The sequence below is a fragment of the Pinus tabuliformis genome, chromosome 5_2 (assembly GCF_031772625.1).
Source record: "Pinus tabuliformis cultivar Carrire ecotype Pingquan chromosome 5_2, CPIR1, whole genome shotgun sequence".
NCBI lineage: Eukaryota > Viridiplantae > Streptophyta > Pinopsida > Pinales > Pinaceae > Pinus > Pinus tabuliformis.
In genome coordinates this window covers 252,275,782-252,290,687 of record NC_142306.1, presented here as the reverse complement: position 1 = coordinate 252,290,687, position 14,906 = coordinate 252,275,782, and the positions used below count along the sequence as shown (strand labels likewise).

Below are 14,906 nucleotides of genomic sequence, written 5' to 3'. Positions count from 1 at the left end.
TATCTATTGCTCATAAAATTAGGGTAAATTAACCCCTGCCTCTCCACCAAATACCAAGAATAACCCACAAAGGGATTGGACAAATGTTGACCTCATAATTTTGGCCCAAATTCCCCTTAGCTCCTCTAACTGCTCACTGAGTTGGGACCCCTGTTTGACTCGTTAGATCTTCCCAGAAAATGCTATAAAATTAGGAATGTGATCCTTTCCCAAAACCCATAAAAACCTAGAAAGAAATTCCCTTGGTTCCAAACTTTAAAAAATGACCCTTCACAACTTGGCCCTCCTCCAATTCTGAATGTTGCTATGATTGCTCCTACCAATCTCTACTCTCCTAAATCTGGTAATCCTCCTCAAATGACACTCCAAATGATCTTCTACTTCTCCCGACCAACTCCAACTCTATAATTCCTTCCTCCAATTCCCACGTGAGCCTAGTGATGGCTCTTTGTGCAGGGCCAGATGACTGTAAATCGAACTGCTCCAATCCAACAACCTCTTGTTCCAAAAGTATCCCGAAAGGTTGATCCTCCACTGTAGCTCCAATGCCCAAACTCCCCCATTAGTTGTTGCCTCTATGAACCCAAAAGAAACATCTGTGTGTTCCCCTTCTATGTCCTTCAGAAACACGCATTGGCTGAGACAAATGCTTAAAGATGTGATTTTGAAACTCCACTAGCTCTCGTCCAAGGTAGTATGAATTGCCTTCTTAGGTTGGCACTCAAATTCCACCAAAGCAAGGGTTGAGATCTCTGCTCAGAGACACTCATGTGTTAAACAACATAGTAACCCAACTAAGCAGCTCAAGCAACTAACGTTGAGTTCAATATGTCAAAAATATATTGAATGAGGCTGAGCCTACTCTATTTATAATTTGTGGGCCTCTTTTCCGTGCGGCCCCCCTCCAACTAGAAATTTGACTTTCCCTCCTTAGTCATTTGAACTTCCCTCTAAGGTGGTGTGTATTTCCTCATATGGGTGGCCCCCATGCTATGACAACAAAACATTCTGGCCACTTTTTCCTTCTTAAGTATTTTCCAAAAATCACATGGGTCCCATGGCCTCCAAAATTATCAAAATTGTAGAATAAATAAACCTTTAGCAATTTCGTTTTGGAAGGGACATTATATTCCTCCCCTCCCAAATGTTTCTTTCCCACAAGCAACTTCATCAATGGATGCTCATGTATGTGTTCAACCTCCCAAGTGGCATCCTCATTTGGAAAGTTCCTCCAATGCACCAAAAATCGTTTTTCCTCTAGCAATGCCTGAACAAGTGCCTCCTCTGTTTGTTGATCGCCCCTATCACCATTAGTAATACAAGGGTCCAACACATCCTGCTGAGTCATCCTAGGTCCCTGAACTATCCTAACATGAAATAATCCCTCAATACTAGGATCACAATCCATCTTGTCCCACCTGAATCTCCCCTCACTCTACTCACTATCTTATTCGATATAAATACCAGAAGTCCCCCACTCCATCAATGAATCACTAAAGCCCAAAGGAATACCTAAGTGACCTCCCCCTGTTGCATCCGACTGACCCCTAATGGTCACTGAGATGTATAGTACTGTGATGTTTGGGTCCCATGCTATCCATAGAAGGCTACCACCATGTTGTCACTGCACCACTCTAGCTCTAGCTTACTACCCATTATGTGTACACTGTATCCTCCTCTCCTTGAACTTGATGGTGGAATACTGATAGAGACGAGACACATCCTGCCTCGACATCTCCATGACATGAAAGTATTCTCATCTAAATCTAACTCCAAACAGTTGCAGCCACAAAGAAAGCTTGAATCGCCATCCAATGAAGGCCACTGTGTACCCCCATGTGCCAATCCCATAGTGAACTAGACCACTCTTTACCATGACTCTAACCATCATGATATAGATTGATTTATCATTCAACTGAATCCCTGCATCCCCTAGTTGAACTTGCTGCAACATAGCTCTGAAAACTACAGGAATCCATCCATGCCTCATTTCGAGTCCCTGCATGTGATCAATATATAGGCTCCATGTATCGTGGGCTAATATGATACATGCTAATCTGCCATGTGCCTGCCATTGTGCAGTACTGATGATCACTGGAAGCCACATGTGCCAAATAGCTAGCCCCTGAATGAAAACAAAATATGAGTATCCGATACTCATAATCAACTTAGGGTATGTGGATCCCTCCTGTCCCTGCCAACTATCTACCCTGGTTTGGTCATCTTCCCTCTCAATAATGTCCCAATATAAGGTCTTGAGCTAGGACACATACTAGGAAACTACCTCATTTGTATCTAGTATCCTTTGCTCATGCATGGTCCTAACATGCCCTGAGAAAATAGTGACACATGTCTACCTCATGACTAGCTCCCTAGACGTAGGCTCGGTGACGAACGATATACCACCCCTGTAGATAATCACCTCATCCCCTTGCCTGTGGCTGTCAACTGATACACGAAACTAATGCCACTACTGAAAAGTCTCACCCCTAGTGTGCTGAGTGTCACCCAAATATCTCGGGTGAGCTCCTCGTCCCTCACTGCTCATGCTCAGAGTGTAGAAAGTCAACAGCGAAATCGACTGCACCCATGAGGGATGTAGAAGAGGGTCAAGCATGTGAGTCCCCGCAGATACCATCAACTATCACTCATTTATGTCCTCGTCGATCCTAAGTGAACTATTCCCAAAGATATGCCTTGTTTTTCTATCAAAGGGTCTCCATGGAGGCAACAATCCAAGACCTCGTTGTGCAACACTATACACCCATGGATACCACTGATCATCCTAATACTCTTGGATATGCCACTATACACCACAGCCTACCCCTATACATCGCTAGATACCCTCGGCTACGATTATGCCATCCTTTACTGTCATGTGTCCTACCTATTCCATTGTACCTATCATTCCCCACATGTACTCAACGTGATGTGAGGCAATCCCACTCCACATCACAGTCCAACATACTATGAAACACCTCCCTACATCTTTGTGCTCCTCTGCAGGCCCCTATTCCTCACTGCATAGCCCTGCACACCAATAGATGTTATGGCCAAACATTGGGTTTGTATGAATCAAACTGCATCACTCTATATAACATTGGAGCCTATGACATAACTCTGTGTAGTCCTGTGTACCACTAGCCACTCTTGTACCACCCTGTAACATATAGTATCTTGCATGGGCCAAAATATCCACCTCTCTACTAGCACACCCTCAATGATGTAGGCCACATCCCCCTAGTTTCTTTGAAAGACCTGAGCGGCCCAAATACCCACATGCTAACAAAAATGACACTACTGTGCCTATCCTCATTAGTCCCTATGTCCCATATGCTAGTAAGAGAGCACTCTCTCCATCTAATGCCCTATGTGATAGCCTGTCGATGCCACCTCCTCCTACTAGCTCCTACCAGAGTAAGCTAGTCACTCTATGACTCCACACACCATCAATATGCCAAGACAACTCATGAATTTTTTCTACTCGCTTGTCAAGCCATCATGTCACTAGTGCTAACTGGGGCTCTGATGGAGATCTGAAAATGTCAGTGTGCTCAAGTGTCAAATCCATCACATAGCTACTACCATCACCTACCAGCTCCATGATGTGATGGAAAATCCCACCTGGATCCCAAAACTAGTTTAGCCCTCAAGTCCTTTTAGTAATCCATGGCCTATCTTGACATGTGGTCATGGATGTATCCAACTGCCTAACCTCCTCCATCGAGTACTAGCTCAATACCTATCGCCATCCAATCCCAAAGGAGATATCGAATGTGTAATCCTCTGTGGAAGGAACAATCCCTCCAAGCTGATGTGGTATCATGCTCATCTCATTCCTTCTAACTTTTCCAGCCCCTCGGATACATATAGAAAAATCAACCTTCATCGATATAATGCATAAGGGTGGGTTGATAACACTATAGACCCCACCAGTGGGCCTTTGAAGTGAACTATGCTGAAAACCCAACATGTGGCCTCTATGATGCCCCTCATCAATGGGTAGCCCAAGGGATGGTTCCACATCCTCCTCCATCACGGGCTCGACATGAGCCTTCGACTGCTTCTTCACAGACAATATAATATGCACGATATGCTCACCAGTAAACTATAGGTGACTAACGTCTGGTAACTCTATCATAGACCTCAAGGCCTCTATACCTATCGGCTCCTCAATAACGATGGAATTGTCTTCTGGCACCTCATCAACCTATCGTTCATTGTTATCACCTGAGAACTCAGTCACAACCCCAAATACCTAATCAATGGATGACACCTCATCAATAGGTGTATGATCAACTGTCTCCTTTCCAACCATGGCTACTTAAACTACTATTTCATCTTTTTCCTTAATACTTTTGATCATACCTGCAAAATTCCACTAAATCTCTATTGGTTTGTGCATACCCCTTAGTTCACAAAATTCCAAAAAATAGAGGGACGTTGGAATGGCATGAACCAATGAGTGGTATGCCCTCCAATTCCCCCCCAATAGCTCCACATCAGTTGAAATCATGTCTGGGTTCCCAATTGAGGAATGCATCAACCTCTTCCCCACATCAACCATCACTTGTTGTATCCTCACCACCTCATTCCAAGTGACCACCATGTTGTTTGATTCTAATATTTCCCACAGGCTAAGCCAAGGACCTGGTTCTAATACCACTATAATTTTCCAAACTATGAAAAACAGTGCTATACAAAGCAAAGAATAAAAACAACACCATAAAATTGAAACATTCAGTGCACACCCATAAAAAGTCCAGGAATAACCAATAGCTGAGCCATTTTATTATAATCTGGGAGAAAAGTACAATAATGTGGAATTGGTGCACTTATTGTTTCCTCAATGGCAAGTGTGATCAAGACCAGGTGGTAATATGTCAAGCCCAGATGGCACAAATAACTGCTTCAATGATGCCTTGTGATGCCCTAATGAAATGTTGATGTCTGCTGCAAAGATGTTGTTGTAAAACCCCACCTCCTATGCTCAGAAAATTACGAGAAATTAAGCCCAAACTCTCCACCAAGTACCCAGAACAACCCATGAAGGGATTGGCCAAATGTTGACCTCGAAATTTTGGTCCAAATTCCCCTTAGCTCCTCTAGATGCTCGATGAGTTGGGACCCTCGTTTGACCCTTAGATCTTCCCAGAAAATTCTAGAAAATTAGGAGTGTGATCCTTGCCCAAAACCCAAAAAAACCCAGAAAGATGCAGAAACATTTTCCCTCCATTCCAACCTTCAAAAATTGACCATACATAGCTTGGCACTCCTCCAATTTCGAATTATATTGTTGTGATTGATCTTGTCAATCTCTACTCTCCCAACTCCAACAATCCTCCTCAAATGGCCATCCAAATGATCTCCTACTTCTCCTGACCAGCTTCAAATCTACAATTCCTTCCCCCAACTCCCACATGAGCCTAGTGATGGCTCTCTACATAGGCCCAAGTGACTTTAAATCGAACTACTCCACTACAACAACCTCCTGCTCCAAAACTCTCTTGAAAGGTTCATCCTCCACTATAGCACCAATTCCCAAACTTTACCGGCAGTTACTTCCTGGATGAACCCACAAGCAACACCTGTATGCTCTCCTTCTGCGTCCTCCAGAAATATGCACTAGCTGAGACAAATGTTGAATGATGTGACTATGAAATTCCACAGGCTCTCCTCTAAGGTAGTATGAATTGCCTTCCTAGGGTGGCACTCGAATTCCTCCAAAGCACAGGTTGAGATATCCACTCAAAGACATTCGTGTGCTAAAAAACATTGTAACCCAACTAAGAAGCTCGAGCAACTAAGGTTGAGTTCAATATGTCAACAAGATATAAAATGAGACTGAGCCTCCTCTATTTATAATTTGCGGGCCTCTTTTCCATGTGGGCCCCCTCCAACTAACAATTCAACTTTCCTTCCTTAGTCATTTGAACTTCCCTCTAAGGTGGTGCATATTTTCTCATGTGGCTAGCCCCCACGCTATGCCAACAAAACATTTCAGCCCCTTTCCCTTCCTAAATCTTTTCCAAAATCACATGGGACCCATGGCCTCCAAAATTGTCAAAATTGTAGAATAAATAAACATGTAACAATTTACTTTCGGAAGGGACATTGCACATGCATTAGTAACATGCATATCACTATCAAGCATCATATTTCCAACAAAATGTTAAGAAAATATTGCATGTACTTTCATATTCTTTCCAAACGAAAGCTAACATATTAGATATTGTTCCTGTGCATGCAAATGCATAACAATTTTTAAGATAACTATACCAACAAGCAATTTTATTTTTGCCTACTATTATGTTTTTTTTCCTAGAGGGGTCAAATGCATACATCTATTATTTCATGCATGCAAACACATATTTTTCTTTCACCAAAATATCTACCCCAATATCTATAGATAATATTCTCCCAAAATAAAGATAATACCATAGCTAATCCCTTTATGCATGCAAATGAATATTATTTTTCCCAAAAGAAAGCTAACAAAATAAATATTATGTGATTACACCTCTATTTTCTCCAGAATTCTAATACCAAAACTATACTTCTCCATGCATCCAAGTGCATATGTTTCTGTAAAGAATCTTCCAAAATGAACCTTAATGCAATAAAACATGTAATTACGAGTTTCCTTTCCAAGGATCTAATTCAATAATGCGTGCAAGGGTGTGTTTTTCTCTTCTCTTATTTTTTAAGATTTCTAACACAGAAAATACTTCCAAGCATACAAATACATATATTTATTTTCTAGGGAATCTAACACACTAATTATTCTTTTTCCAAAATTTAGCTAAGTTACTAGATATTGTGCATGCAATACAAAATATGTTCCTATCATTTCACACATGAGACAAATTTGCAATATGTTTTCCAGAAATAACATGAATAAGAAATCATTCTCAAACAACACAACCAATTGTCTTTTATGCAAAAATTTTATCTGAAATCTTTATCAAAAATGCTACTTATCTCTTTGTGTACGCCTCAAGCTTCCCATGCATGTAAAATCACATATTAATTTATAGTAGATCAAATATACTAAATATTATTCCTACGCATATAAGCACATATTCTCTTTAAGAGTCCAATGTTTCTCTTTAAAAATTTAATGCATATGCATCATGTCAATGTTCCTGATAATATATTAAATGAAATAACTTCATTTTTTTCAGGAAATGTAAAGATAAGAGTCATATTTTTGTGCATGTGAATAACTTATCTGTTTTCAAGAATAACTTATTTATTTTCAAGAAATATCAGACTTAATAGTTATTTTTTGTGCATGCAATTAATTTATTTCTTTAAAAAAAATATGAAACATAATATTTCCCATAAATTCTTTTCTAATAACTGATATACCTAATCATATTTTTTAAAATAAATACTAACACAATAATTTTTCATTTTATGCATGCAACTATACATATTTTTCTCAAGTATTCTATTATAATCCCTTATTTTGTTCACTTAAGAAAGACATATATAAAACAACATGATATTTTTCCAAGAAGAAATCGTTGCTTTCAAGCAATAACGACATATATAAAGCACATGATCTTTTTCCATAGAAGTGATTAATCTTTTCAAGATCCCTTATTTTGTTCACTTAAGAAAGACATATAAAATAACATGATATTTTTCGAAGAAGAAATCATTGTTTTCAAGCAAGAACGACATATATATAAAGCAACATGATCTTTTTCCATAGAATTGATTAATCTTTTCAAGAATTTTAACACCTTATGAATTATTTTCATGTGTATTTCTTTTCAAAAAATTCCAGCCCAATAGTTATTATTTTTATGCTTATTTATTTTCAAGAAATTCCATCCCAATAGTTACTCTTTTTATGCATAATTTTTTTCAAGAAATTCCAACCCAATAGTTCTATCTTTCATCCCTGGAAAAAACATTTTTTTAAGAAATCAACCCTAATAGTCATATCTTTCATTCATGCAAGGAACATATTTCACATATTTCTCTTTTTCACATATTTCTTTCAAGAGGATCTAAAAAATACTTATCTCTCTCTGCCATTTCAATTTGCAGTGCTCGCTTCACTTGTTGTAATGATGTTATCTACATTTAATGCACCCCACTTCCTAGAAAAAAGAATGCCTCAGGCCTCAGAAAAATCAGCAACTACCACATATATAGTGAGTCCAATTTGTCTAGGAAATTTTGCCATAGTGTAGTACAAAAACTTTGTTATTCTAAAGGTATAATTGGTAGGGTAGAAGAGTAACCGAATTATTTGGGAGGCAATCGAAGATAAAAACTTTAGAAATAAAATCAAAGGCCCGCCATATAGACACCATCTTAGCAACCCAGTTCATTTTCGAAAATCACTTTGCACATAGAGCATTTAACAACAAGGGCCGCAGGCAGCGGTAGTCCCTTCCGGATATGAAGAGCCCCACGCTCTACCTGTACGTCAACATTGTAAAAGTAGTCACTTTACAAATAAAGCTTATAAGATAAGAAGGTCCACACTCTCCACAGTTGGAGCTACACTGAAACGAGTAATTAATTAATTACTTAATTAATCTAAAATGCTAACAAATTAGCTCATTAATCTAAAGTAATTAATTACATAGCTCTACCTAGAGCATTACGTTATTGGATTATGCTTGAAATGCCAATATTGATTCCTCTTAATTGTACTGTGAAAATTTTTTTTTTAAATGAAAGGAAGACTGAGTTGTGCCAGAGTAGAGTTGCCACTGACAAGAGGATGTAGTGGCAAGCCAATAATCGAAATGGGCCAAATCGTTGGCCTTTTACACAATGTCTTGTAATTTTAGGTTGTTCGAGACGTAAGCTAAGACGGAAATAGAAATCCTGGTTATCAACTTTTATCCAACCTAATGTTCGTTTGGCAAGTCGGAAACGAAAGAATATAACGGGAAAAGCAGGTTTGTCCTTGGTACAGATACCTGCCTGTAACTCTACTGCTTGGGGCAAATCGTTAATCGCCCTTTGACCACACACGTCATATCATCCATGAATCTGTGACGTGACACTCAAAAAAAAGGGAATACGTGAGCGATGGATCTACCATAAAGGGTCTCTTATTAATTAAATAGAATTTAAATGACAAAAATTAATGAAATATGTGAATCCGCGTAGCTCAGACTTCCAACATTCGACCACAGAGAGGTATAAATGATTAAACGCTGCCACTACATGGAGTCACATCCCTTACCTGCTTCGAGGGACGACAGTGGCCAGACGCGGTAATGGCGGAGAAGTGCAGAAACTAAAGTAGAATCGCCGCTGATCAATGACAGCTACAGGGTGGCTGACGGGAAAGGTTCAAATCGTTGGCCCCTTACAAGGCGTCTTATCATTTCAAGTTAATCTAGATAGAAGATAAGATGGAAACAGAAAACGTTGCAGAACAACGACACATGCTATACAACGATGTGGTAAGGAGACAGGTGGTATGCCGACCTGGAGACCAATCGTTCGAATGAGAGATGGTTGTAATGTAATATCACTCCACGAGTTAATAAATTAAACAATGGAGTAATATTTATTAAGTGTGTTATTCAAAACAAAATTTATAAATATACAGCTGTAGTACATGTAGAGATCGTGCCATAAAAAATTGACAATTGAATGAAATATAAATCACCACTTGTCCCTATTTTTCCATAATGCGACGCCCAATGCCCAACGTGCACTATGCACAAGTGACATTTAATACTGATCTCTCTGTAACATGAATAAGGGTGGGCATTTCCTCCTTAAAACGTGCATGGCTCTTTGTTAAACCTTATTTCAGTTGCATATCACACTAATGCTAAATTCTTCTATTTACCTCGCAGACATATACGTAGGAAAACCAAGAAACCTGAATTCTTATATTCACATGGTAGCCATATACGTAGGCAAAATGCTTCGAATGGTCATTGTATTGAGCAGGGGACTCACTAGAAGGTATGATATTCTTTTGGCGATTAGGATTCTCCATTAACAACAACACATTGAAATTTTATAGAATTGAAAGAGTTGCAGTTACAAGAATGGCTAGCCAGTCTTTCCATCACCCATAAGGAAACTGGTTAGCATTTGTGGGATCTCAAGTGTGTTCCAATGGTTGTACTTGCCTTAAAGGGATGGTTAATGTTTTTCGAATCTCAAGTGTGTCATAGGTGGTTGCAACTGCCTTGAAGGGAGGAAACATATTTGTTTGTTACAAGTAACATGTTCACCATCAAATGAGCTCATTGATTACATCTAACTACCGTTATAATTGTTCTTTGTATTTGAGTAAAGTTCATTCTGTGAATTTTCAAGCTTTATAATTTTAGAGAAGAATAAACGCAAGAATTTGTTCAATCCAAGAAAATGGTATGTAATTGTTTTCCCAATTCACCTTGTTTTAATTCCGATCCTAAGCTCCATTTGCTCCATCTCCCATAACGGCTGCTAACTATCTGGAATATGTTGCCGAATTAGCTCCCTTTGCTGCCGATTTATTATGGAAACCATCTGCCAATTGATTCCATTAATTTAGGAAACTATGTGTAGTTGAATTAATTTCTGGTTAGGAGCTTCTGAAGTGGTCCATTACTCCATCTGGAGTTCTCTACCTTGATCTGTGGAACACCTGACACATAGCCAACAGAAGCTTGATGGAAGCTTGACTATATATTTATCTGGTTGGTCCCCAAGCTTGCATCTCAATCCCTTTCAGTTTTACACCATCAAGTGAGAGAGTAGAGCTTGGAAGTGCCTTCCAGATTTTCTGTATTCTTCTTATTTCTTCTTGCGTGAGGTTGTTCTGTCCCCACTGTGTATAGATTCGAACCCGGTTGGGCCCTTTTTGACCGAACCCTATCAGCGTTCTCTGTTCTTGGGTCACCAATTCGAGCCCGGTTGGCCCTGTTTTAAAGCATTGTGCTATTCACAAGTTACCTGTTCGAACTTGGTTAGGCCGAAGGTCACTAGCTCTCACCCGGTTGGCTGTTCACAGATCGCCTGGTTCGGCTATCGTTGAAAGAAATGGCCCATGTTTTGGAACCTGTTTTCGTTCTGCTTACATGATTTATTGGTTTAGTTGTGCGTAAGGATTAAGCCAGTTCAATCGTTATGGCTTGTGTAAATTAATAAAGCCTGCAAAGTTTGGAGCTGCTTAAACACTTCAGTTTAACTTTTATTCTTTTCAATCCAACGCTAGAAAATAAAAGAAGGAACTGCCAGAAGCGTTGCAGAAATTTTGCAATCAGAGTGTGAGTAGCATCAATGGCTGGAGGTATTTTTCATTTGGGCATATAAGTTTTTGATTCTATGTTTATTCTTCATTAAGTTCAGATTTATCATTGCTGAAATTCGATTGTTAATTAGAATAATCAATGCATGTGCTTACAAACGGTATCAGAGCCTTCATTTATCTCTGCCTTGATGTGTATAAATTTATAACTGTGCTCATACTTAATTTGTGTAAAGCAGTGCTTTAATTTAATTTTAATTTTAATTTTACTTATCTTGTGAGTGAATAGCTTGTTTGCTTGTCTATGTTTGTTTGTTTTATAAACTTACAGACGAAGCCTGAAGTCAAGCCAGCTAGCCTTCAAACTGCATTTGCTATGCAAGTGCAAAGTAGATCAATGCTGCTTCAGTGTATCTCTAGGTTTTGTTTATAAACTGAACAATCGATTTGCAGTCATTTACGGTAATGCTGACTGATTTAACTTTAATTTTAATTTTGTGAAGAATTATTATTGTTGTTTACAGTAATGGTGACATTTATGGCAGTTTTTACAAGAAACAGTTATATGGAGTTTATTTAAAATGTCATTATGACTTACTCCTTTCAGTAAACATTATTTTTACTCTGGTTAAGTTTTGTTTATGCAATTTATGTAAGAAATAATGTCTAGTGATCCATATAATTTTAATTAATTAGAGAATTTCCAAAACATCTTTAATTAAATGAAATTATATATTATGATTGGTTAGATCACATAAAGATTATTTAGACATTAAATTGTAATTAATTAGACTAAATATAATAAATTTTAACCCACAGGAATTTTTATTATCTTTATGTAATTAATTAGGATAAGATTTCATAACCTACCCACAGGAGTTATGAATTAATAGTTTTATCATAAAGTTCAAAACTATGAATAATTGAATAATTGAATCTACTTGAATTAAAAATTTATCCCTCAGTCAATTTTTATGTCATTAGATTCAATTTTGAGCATGATTTACATTGGTAAAACATGAAATTTTATTTAGGCCTCAATTTTAACATAAGCGTGTGATCTTTCATGCAGTTGTACAACCTGCAAATTTCTCTGAAATTCGTTGTGACATTCCCGAACCTAAGGGAGATAACTATAAGGTTTGGAAGGAGATGGTTCTCCTTCATTTGGGGTGGATGGACATAGACTATGCTATTAGGCAAGATGAACCACTGACACTCACTAATACCATCACTGCAGCAGACATCACTCTTTATGAACGATGGAAGCGATCTAATCGTATAAGCATGATGTTCATTAAGACTAAAATTTCAGCTGGTATTCGTGGTTCCATTGATGAGCATGAAAAGGTCCGAGACTCGTTGAAGGCCATTGATGATCAATTCGTCACTTCAGACAATGCAATAGCAAGCACCCTAATCATGAAGTTCTCATCCCTAAGGCTCACCAGTGTGAAAGGTGTGCGCGAGCACATCATGCAAATGAGGGACACTGTGGCTCAATTGAAGAAACTCGAGGTTGATATATCAGAGTCCTTCCTAGTGCACTACATCCTAAACACCCTTCCGCACCAATATGGACCTTTCAAAATCTCATACAACACACATAAGGATAAATGGTCAATTAATGAACTCATGACCATGTGTGTTCAAAAGGAAGAGAGACTGGTGATGGAACTGGGAGAGAGTGCAATGCTGGCAATGCGTGGAAAGGGAAAATCTAAATCCAACCAGAAAGGGAAAGGTAAATTACCTCCCCAAGCTGATATCAAGAAGGATTCCAAGTGTTTCTTCTGTAAAAAGAAGGGACACGTGAAGAAGGAATGCGCCAAATTTCAGAAATAGCTTGTGGAAAAAGGTAATTTGATCTCATTTGTTTGTTATGAATCTAATATGGTTAATGTTAATATTAACACATGGTGGATTGATTCTGGATCAGCAGTTCAAATTTCGAATTCCTTGCAGGGTTTGCAAAACCTAAGGAAGCCAATCGAAAGTGAGCAAAGCATCTTATCAGGAAACAATATGGGCTCGCATGTGGAAGCTATAGGAACATGTTATTTAACTTTGCGTAGCGACTTTGTTTTAGAATTAGAGAAGACCTTTTATGTTCCAAGTTTTTCTAGAAACTTGATTTCAGTTTCAAGGCTTGTACCTTTTGGATATTCCTTTAACTTTTCAGAAAAATCCTTCAGTCTATTTTATAAATCTGATCATGTTGGGAATGGTTTTTTGTCTAATGGTCTTTACTGCATTAATTTACAAAACAATGTCACTTATGATTCAATGCATGTTCACACTGGCACTAAAAGATGTGTTATTAATGAAGATTCATCTAAATTATGGCACTGGAAACTAGGTCATATATCCATAGAAATAATTAAAATATTGGTAAATGAAGGGGTACTTAATACTCTAGATTTTACTAATTTTGAGACTTGTGTGGACTGCATAAAGGGAAAGCAGACCAACAAGTCAAAGAAAGGTGCCAATAGGAGTTCGAACATATTAGAGATCATACATACTGATATATGTAGTCCAGACATGGACTCACATGGTCAGAAATACTTCATCTCCTTTATATATGATTACTCACGATATATGTATCTCTACATGCTTCATAAAAAGAGAAAAGCATTAGATGCCTTTAAGATCTTTAAGGCTAAAGTAGAGAAACAATGCGGCAAGAAAATTAAGATCGTGAGATTAGATAGAGGTGGAGAATATTATGGTGGATACACAGAAGATGGACAAGCACCTCGACCATTCGCTAAATTTCTTCAAGAGCATGGGATTGTTGCCCAATACACCATGCCTGGTCCACCCAACCAGAATGGTGTAGCAGAAAGAAGAAACCGAACATTATTGGACATGGTGCAGAGTATGCTTAGCAGCTCCAATCTTCCTAAATCCTTGTGGACTGAAGCACTTAAGACAACAGTGTATATATTAAACCGAGTTCCAATGAAGGCTGTTCCTAAAACGCCTTTTGAATTATGGAAAGGTTGGAAACCAAGTTTGCGACATATGTGCGTTTGGGGATTCCCATTTGAAGTGAGAATTTATAATCCACAAGAGAAGAAGCTGGACCCAAGGACCATTAGTGGGTATTTCATTGGATATGTTGAAAGGTCTAAAGGTTACAGATTTTACTGCCGATCTCACAGCACTAGGATTGTGGAATCAAGAAATGCAAAGTTTCTTGAAAATGACTTGATCAGTGGGAGCGATCAAACCAGGAACATTGTTTCTGAAAGAGATCATTCAGAATCTCAACCTTCCATCTCAAGTGATATATTGGTTATTGTTCATAGCACCCCTCAAGTACAAACTAGTGTTGAACAACGAATTGTTGAAGTTCCACAAGCTGTTGACGATATTCCAGTAGATCAGGGAGTTCAAGAGTTGCCAAGAAATTTTGAACAACAAGTTGAACCACATACTTCTTAGGAAGATGATGGTACAACATTAAGAAAATCTACTAGACCAAAGAGATCAACAATTCCTAATGATTATGTTGTGTATCTTCAATAATCAGACTACAACATTGGAGCTGAAAATGATCCCGAGTCATTTTCACAAGCCATGAGTTGCAAAGAATCAGAACTATGGTACAATGCCATGAAGGAAGAGATGAATTCCATAAAGAGTAACGAAGTTTTGGATCTTTTTGAGT

At 38.3% G+C, this 14,906-nt stretch overlaps 1 long non-coding RNA gene across 1 annotated transcript; it reads right to left on the bottom strand.

Moving 5' to 3' along the window:
• Positions 1-8,291: 8,291 nt before the first annotated feature.
• Positions 8,292-9,326, bottom strand: LOC149158486 (uncharacterized). The gene is made up of 3 exons (XR_016261100.1): positions 9,218-9,326; positions 8,949-9,021; positions 8,292-8,439 (listed from the first exon to the last, which is right to left on the bottom strand). It is a non-coding gene; the product is annotated as an uncharacterized LOC149158486 (long non-coding RNA).
• Positions 9,327-14,906: the final 5,580 nt, after the last annotated feature.